At 43.6% G+C, this 7,500-nt stretch overlaps 1 protein-coding gene across 1 annotated transcript in view; it reads right to left on the reverse strand.

Moving 5' to 3' along the window:
- The window catches only part of afg2a (AFG2 AAA ATPase homolog A), a 145,494-nt gene that overhangs the window by 38,499 nt on the left and 99,495 nt on the right, over nt 1–7,500 (reverse strand). The gene's annotated exons all lie outside the window — the stretch shown is intronic.

Below are 7,500 nucleotides of genomic sequence, written 5' to 3' on the forward strand. Positions count from 1 at the left end.
ACCACCGCACACACACACACACTCACACACACACACACACACACCCCTCCCTCCCCCCTCCCTCTCTCTAACACAGGCCAGGCCAGCAGTGTTGACTCCAGGGAACAGAGCACCTCATGGAAACCTGGCGTCCATCCACACACCCACACACCCACACACCCACACACCCACACACCCACACACCCACACACACACACACACACACACACACACACACACACAGGAGGGGGTAGGAGAGGATCAGCTGGCAGATCACAATATTTAAGGACAGAGAGAGAGACAGAGAAAGAGAGAGACAGAGAGAGAGACAGAGAGACAGAGAGAGAAAGAGAGAGACAGAGAGACAGAAGGACAGAGAGAGAGAGACAGAGAGAGACAGAGAGAGAGAGAAAGAGAGACAGAGAGAGAAAGAGAGAGAGAGACATAGAGACAGAGAGAGAGAGAGAGACAGAGAGAGAGAGACAGAGAGACAGACAGAGAGACACAGAGAGAGAGAGAGAGAGAGAGAGACATAGAGAGACAGAGAGAGAGAGAGAGAGACAGAGAGCAGGGCTTAAAGTGTGAAAAAATCCTGTGCCTGAAACTTTTTCTTGGGGAGGGGGGTCACAGTTTGAGATATTGGGAGAGCGGGTACAGAAGACAGCTTCTTGTCTCAATGTTTAAATGCATTAATACTATGTTATAGTCAATACAAAATATATGTCTCAATGTTAAAATGCATTAATACTTTAAATGAATGTGCAACAATACTATGTGCAATATGACAACCCTTGTGTACATAAGGTTCAGATATAGGAACAGTTAGGATATTTATAGCATAGCATAGAGTACAGCACAGTGTTTTATTGTATAGTATAGTAGTATAGTAGATAGTGTACATAGCCTTTATTTATGTAAACCAGCTCTTTTCCCTTTTTTATTTTACCCTTGGCCCTCGTGTTTTTAGTCTTTTTCCAAGCACCAGGGGGGCCCCCCTCCTAAATTTCGTTGTATGGTACCTGTACTGTATTAATGACAATAAAGACCATTCATTCATTCATTCATAATACTGTTTTATACTCAATACAAAATAAAATAATATATTTAGATGTCTTTAAAAGGCCAAACTGATTGCATCACTTATTAAGCCACTATCACTATAACAATACAGAATAAAATATATACATGTCTTTAAAAGAACAAACTGATTACTTATTAAGCCACTATCACTTATATTCTCTTTCTTGGCACCACGTCCCATAAGGCTTCCCGTCACTACTCAGGGTTTTTCCTGGCTCAAAATGAGGCGGAGGTGGTACCAGTGGTGTTTGACATCGGGGGGGACCCATGAAGCAGGGCTGTCTGGGGGTCCTTAAACGAGCATCAAACACTTAATTTCTTGCATTCTGGTGAATTGATATGCACCAATTTGTGCCCTTTCTCCATCAATTTATGGTGGAAATTTCATTATACATATGTAAAGGAAAAAACAATATTCAGGCACCAGATGACCATTCAAAATATAATGTAATATAATGCAATATAAGGCTCTCAGGCATTCTGTACTTGTACTGTAAATATGTATTCTCCTTGAGCAGTCAACATCAACTATCAGCTGTTTCGCTAGCAAACACGAAAGCTAACTTATTTGCGAAACAGCGCCCCCGCCACCACGTCGGCACAATGCCGCAATTGCAGTTAGAAATGACTGTTTTTTTTGCTCAAAATTCCCCCGCGCCGGAAATCCGGCACAGTGCCGGAGAACTTTAAGCCCTGCAGAGAGAGAGAGAGACAGAGACACAGAGAGACAGAGAGAGAGAGACAGAGAGACAGAGAGAGAGACAGAGAGAGAGACATAGAGAGAGAGAGACAGAGAGAGAGAGACAGAGAGACAGAGAAAGAGAGAGAGAGACAGAGAGAGAGACAGAGAGAGAGACAGAGAGACAGAGAGAGAGAGACAGAGAGAGAGACAGAGAGAGAGAGAGACAGAGAGAGAGAGACAGAGAGACAGAGAAAGAGAGAGAGAGACAGAGACAGAGAGAGAGACAGAGAGAGAGACAGAGAGAGAGAGTAAATAAGCTTCTTCAACTATTTTCAGGTTTCCCTCCCCAGGTTTTGCAGCCCCTCAGAACAGAGTCAGAAGGATCAGTGGAAAAGCATCGACGCTCTCGATTCACAACTTGAGTTTCACGCTGTCAATCAATCACACAAGTCATCAACCTGCAATAGCAATGTTCTGTAGGCTAACAACCCTGCTCCTACCCTCCTACTTGTGCTGCTTCTGAGTAGATTAGACGTGTTTCTCCCTCGCTCCTCTCCTAGCACTGCTTTCCTGCTTTTTTCTTGCTTCTTTTTTTATAGTTTTAACTATTTTTCATATAGCTTTTATTCCTACCATGCCTGCTATCTGTCAAAGTTGTGTGGATCTTTCAAAGAAAGTAGACTTATTGGAATATACTCTCCAGGGGCAACTCTCTGCACTCGAGAATCGCTACTCTATCTCTAGTGTTGTTCCGATACCATTTTTTGATCCCGATACCGATACCGATACCTGACCGTGCAGTACTTGCCGATACCGAGTACCGATCCGATACCACGGCGTTTGAAGAAAAAAATAAATAAAAAATGGCATTCCAAGTTCAGTCTGTACAGTTTGCAGACGTGAAGTGGCCAGTGGGGAATGCTTGAAGTGGCCGATGATCTTTCTCCCATTGGCCAGCGCGTCGCACACACTCCGCTGTGACAGTAGGCCTTCCTGCACCACTAATGCATGTGTGTTCTGTGTTCTGCATATGTAAACAATTCAAACAAACATAGAGAAAACTTCTCCTCGGGAGAAGGAAGGAGGCAGGAAGTACCTGCCGCACGGAGACAGACAGACAGACAGAGAGAGAGAGAGAGAGAGAGAGAGAGAGAGAGAGAGAGACGGAGAGAGAGAGAGAGAGACGGAGAGAGAGAGAGACACGGAGAGCCACAACAGCAGATCCCGAAAGGGGGTGTGGCGCGGAGACGGAGCCGAGAACTATCCCGAAAGGGGAACAGCTGGGCGGGACTCGGAGAAGCGGCCGCGCGGACATTATTATTATTATTTGAACTCTCTCCAGCACGCCGGTGGCGGTGCTAGACTGTGCAACCGAAATAAATATCGATTAAGGTCGATATGTTTTTCCTGTAAAATGTGTCCTATCTTGGCTGTGGGTTGTATCGCTTTAAGCGGAGTGGCGTAGTCTATGTCTGAGGGCTGCGTTGGTAAAAGTCGCTCTGGGAAACTGATCGGCACTCGTAGAACGCCTCTTGTCCAATCGGATTCCTCGGTCCGTTTATGACGTCGGAGCCCAGTGTGCGCTCCGGCGCTCTCAGGGGGACTTTCCGAACGTTGCCCCGGTAGCATAGCTTAGCTTGGGCTCTGAGCAGCTGGAAGGGACAGCAGGTTACCTGAGGTGAGCCTCGCTGCTCCACCGCTCCTCTCCTCGACAACCACAGTTACGTGTTTGTTTTTCCGCGATAGTGAAAGTTTGGTATCGGGTGTTATATATTTGTTAGTACTCGCCGATACCGATACCAGCATTTTTGTGCGTATCGGTGGCCATGCCGATACCAGTATCGGTATCGGAACAACACTATCTATCTCATTAGCAACAGGTAGGCCCGAGCCATGGGCTTGCATGACTAAACAGAGCCGAGATCGGAGTCTGAGACACCGCGGAGCAGCGAGCCGGCATGACTCCCAAGGCCCGAGATAAGAACACCAGAGTCCCGCCAAGATTTCCCAAGCCTGGGAATCACGTGACTCCCCGGCCCGCAGGCACAAGCTCAAGGTCACCCCCTCCTTCTTCTACTTCTCTGTGTGATATGCAGCGGATGAAACAGACTTCACCTCCAAAAGATACTTTGTTGATTGGAGACTCGGCGATCAGAAACGTAAGAGGTAAAAAATTACGTATCCACTGTCTTCCTAACCTAACGGTCTCAGAAATAACAAAAGATTTGGAAGAAACACTGTCTAAAAACCCAGACACAAAGCGTCTTGTATTACATGTGGGACAAACCGATTCACGTAAAATGGGCTCAGTAGACTTGAGACGTGATTTCATGGAACTTTCCAATAGACTTGACAAGCTTAAGATAGAGACATTCATCTGGGGACCGCTGCCCCCTGTTGACAGAGGTAACCTGGAATTCAGCCGGCTCCTATGTCTTAACACGTGGCTCTCTGGTGCGTGCAAACTTAAAGGGCTGAAATTCATTGACCACTGGAACATATTCTGGAGGCAGAGAGACCTATTCAAAAGAGATGGCCTCCACTTAAACAGATCGGGAGAATACCATTTAATGAACAACATACTCTTCAACCTCATAAACTCTGCTCCCCCTTCCCTCGATGCTCTTGAACCAACTGAAAGGCCTACAGCGCAGGATTCTTCAGACTCAGATAGTAACTAGTAAATGCAACGAGCTTGCAGAGGACAACAAAAGCCAGAGGACAACAAACCCAAAGAACTCTCTGTTCTGTTAGCTGTTTTTGAACTTCAACAACATGTGAACCTCCCTACTCATAATCGAGGTCACACTCTGGACCTTATCATCACGTCAAGGCCTAGATATTTCAAATGTTGTTGTAACTGACATTGCCCTGTCTGACCATTGTTGCATATTCTTTGACGTATCTATCTTTCCTGTTATTCAAACTATGTCTAAAACTATTTCCAAACAATATATCAATGAAAAGACCAGTGTACTGTTCACACAGGCCTTTTCCCTAGCCCCCCCCCAAACTTCTATTCCAACCTCAGTAAATGACCTTCTACACGATTTCAACTGAAAAATCACAAAAACCATTGATGATATTGCACCCATTAGATCCAAATGCATCTCTGGTAAGCAAAAAGCTCCCTGGAGAACTGCCCCATCCGTAAAGAGCCAAAAAAAAGAATGTCGTAAAGCAGAGCGCAGATGGAGAAAAACAAACCTTCAAGTCCACTATGATATCTATAAAGAGAATCTTCAAAACTATAACTTAGAAATAAGAACCGCCAGGCAATCATTTATCTCTAAGATCATAAACAATAACATCAATAATGCCCGCATCCTTTTCAGAACTGTTGACAGACTAACAAATCCCCCAACACCCATTGCTCAGGAATTTCACTCAACTAGTAAATGCAATGAGCTTGCATCCTTTTTTAACAATAAAATAGAAACCATTAGACAAGGCATTAGGTCTTCTGTGTCAGGCATGGAAAACATGTCCCCATTAACAACCTCAAATAGGGCGGACATAACAACCATGTCACAATTTAACACCATTGATTACAAGACCCTAGATAAAATCATGTCACGTCTTAAACCATCCACCTGTGCCCTTGATGTCCTGCCAACAAGCTTTTAAAAAAACATATTTAGCTGCATGGCAGGCGAACTAATACAAATAATGAACACCTCCCTTTCATCAGGAATCTTCCCTGAAGCCCTGAAAACTGCAGTTATTAAGCCTCTACTAAAAAAGAACGGCCTAGACCCATTTGTACTAAACAACTACAGACCCATATCAAACCTTCCCTGTACAGGAAAAATTATTGAAATGGTTGCCCACGAACAACTTAGCAATTATTTGACCCTAAAATATCTCTTTGATGACTTTTAATCAGGCTTTCGCCTTTTCTCAGTTTTGGTACTACTAGATCTTAGTCAGGGGTGCAAACTGGTCATGGTCCAAAAAGGTGACAATTGTTTTTTTTGCCCGAAAACAAGACCACTTTTAAGATAATTTAAGACCTATTGATTGGTATTGGTATTAGATTTGTTGATTCGTTCATTCGTTGATTCTTTTCATTAGCAATGCTGGGTGATCTGTTCTGTTGCATATGTGTGGTGGCCTGGGAAAACCCTTCACATGGTGGCATTTTGACATTTTAATTTTTTTATATTTCCATAAATTAGAAGTTCTCAGCTATTCATAACTGGTTGAATGACTGAGATAGCCCTTTATTTTAAAAAGTTATGAGCATTTTAATGTATCATGTCAAAAAAAGTGAAAGGTGAGAAATGCTGCCCCCGACCCCTTTCTCCTCCGGGTCGGGGGAGGAGCCTATGCAGATCGGCCGGTCTCGTTTGTCTGCTTGTGATGCGGTGTTAGTCTACTCGCCTCGTCGGTATGCGAGGGACAGATCCATTTGTGTGTCTTCTAGTTAACATTTTATTACTTTATGCTTATTGTGAGCATCAGTAAACTGGCAATAACACAGGTGGAAGTATCGTCTCTCCTTTCGCTCATGTGTGCGTGCGTTGCTTAACTGAGAATGAGACACGTTCAACTTGACGTTGTTTCGCTAGCAAACTACCCACCGCAAAAACATAAAAATAAGTACTTTCTCTTTTGTTTTCTTAAAATGTTTATTCACCATAATGTAGTATGGAGTTCAAAGTACTAGAATACCACATAATATCAAAATCGCCGAAATAGGACATTTCCATCTATTTTTGCTCTTTGCCACAAACGAACGCCAGCGACATCCGACGGGTTTTCCCAGGCCACCACACATATAGAACTTGTAAGTTAGCCTACTCTATCAATTTATTGATTCATTTCCATTGCTTCTCAACACAATACTAGATCTAATAGCATAAATAACAGAATAAACCCACACACTTACTTACACTCAAAAGTGTCAAGGTTCAAGCTTATTTGCATTGCCTACATACTGAGATATATGACACACACACACACACACACACACACACAGGGGGGGGGACAAAATATCGATCCGGCGATAATCGAACAACAGACGGCGCAGGCGCGAGACTAGACTAGATGATCGTGAGTGAAGATATTATCAAAGCGTACGCGCCTGTCGATCACCCGTACGCTTTGATAATATCTTCAAATCACTCTCCAGCTCCTTTGAGGTCAATGCATTTGTTTTTTGGTGAACTACGTAATAACTCCAAATGGTTAGAAAGTGCAACGTCTCTGCTTTCAGAAACGGTTGGAGTTTTTTGGAGTGCACATATAGTTTAAGAATTACAATTACCCTGTAAAATCCTGTTGAGAAGTTATCGCAACATAAAAGTTATTTCTATGTTATTTTATTTTATTACTTCTTATGTTTCTACTTCCATCTTAAGACCTTTTTAAGGCGTTTTATTTCAACCCATGCAGAGTTTAGCAGACAGGAAGATGTTAGCTCGGGCATCATGTGACTTGGATGAGATGTAGATGTAGACCCCCCCCCCCCCCCGCATCCTTTTTTTTCTTCAGATCTACATGATTCACGTGGGTCACCTATTTTGAGGTAAAAACAGCTAATTTCGCCAAAAGGTGACAAGTTTGCACCACTGTTAGTGCTGCCTTTGACACTGTAGACCACAACATTCTAATAGATAGACTAAAAACCTGGGTAGGACTTTCGGGCACTGCCCTAAACTGGTTTAGATCCTACCTACAGGACAGAAGCTACTATGTCTCCATTGGCAATTTTGTATCTGACCAAATTAAAATGACATGTGGGGTGACCCAAGGGT

This window comes from Nansenia antarctica (genome assembly GCF_963989245.1).
Source record: "Nansenia antarctica genome assembly, chromosome: 7".
Lineage (NCBI taxonomy): Eukaryota > Metazoa > Chordata > Actinopteri > Argentiniformes > Microstomatidae > Nansenia > Nansenia antarctica.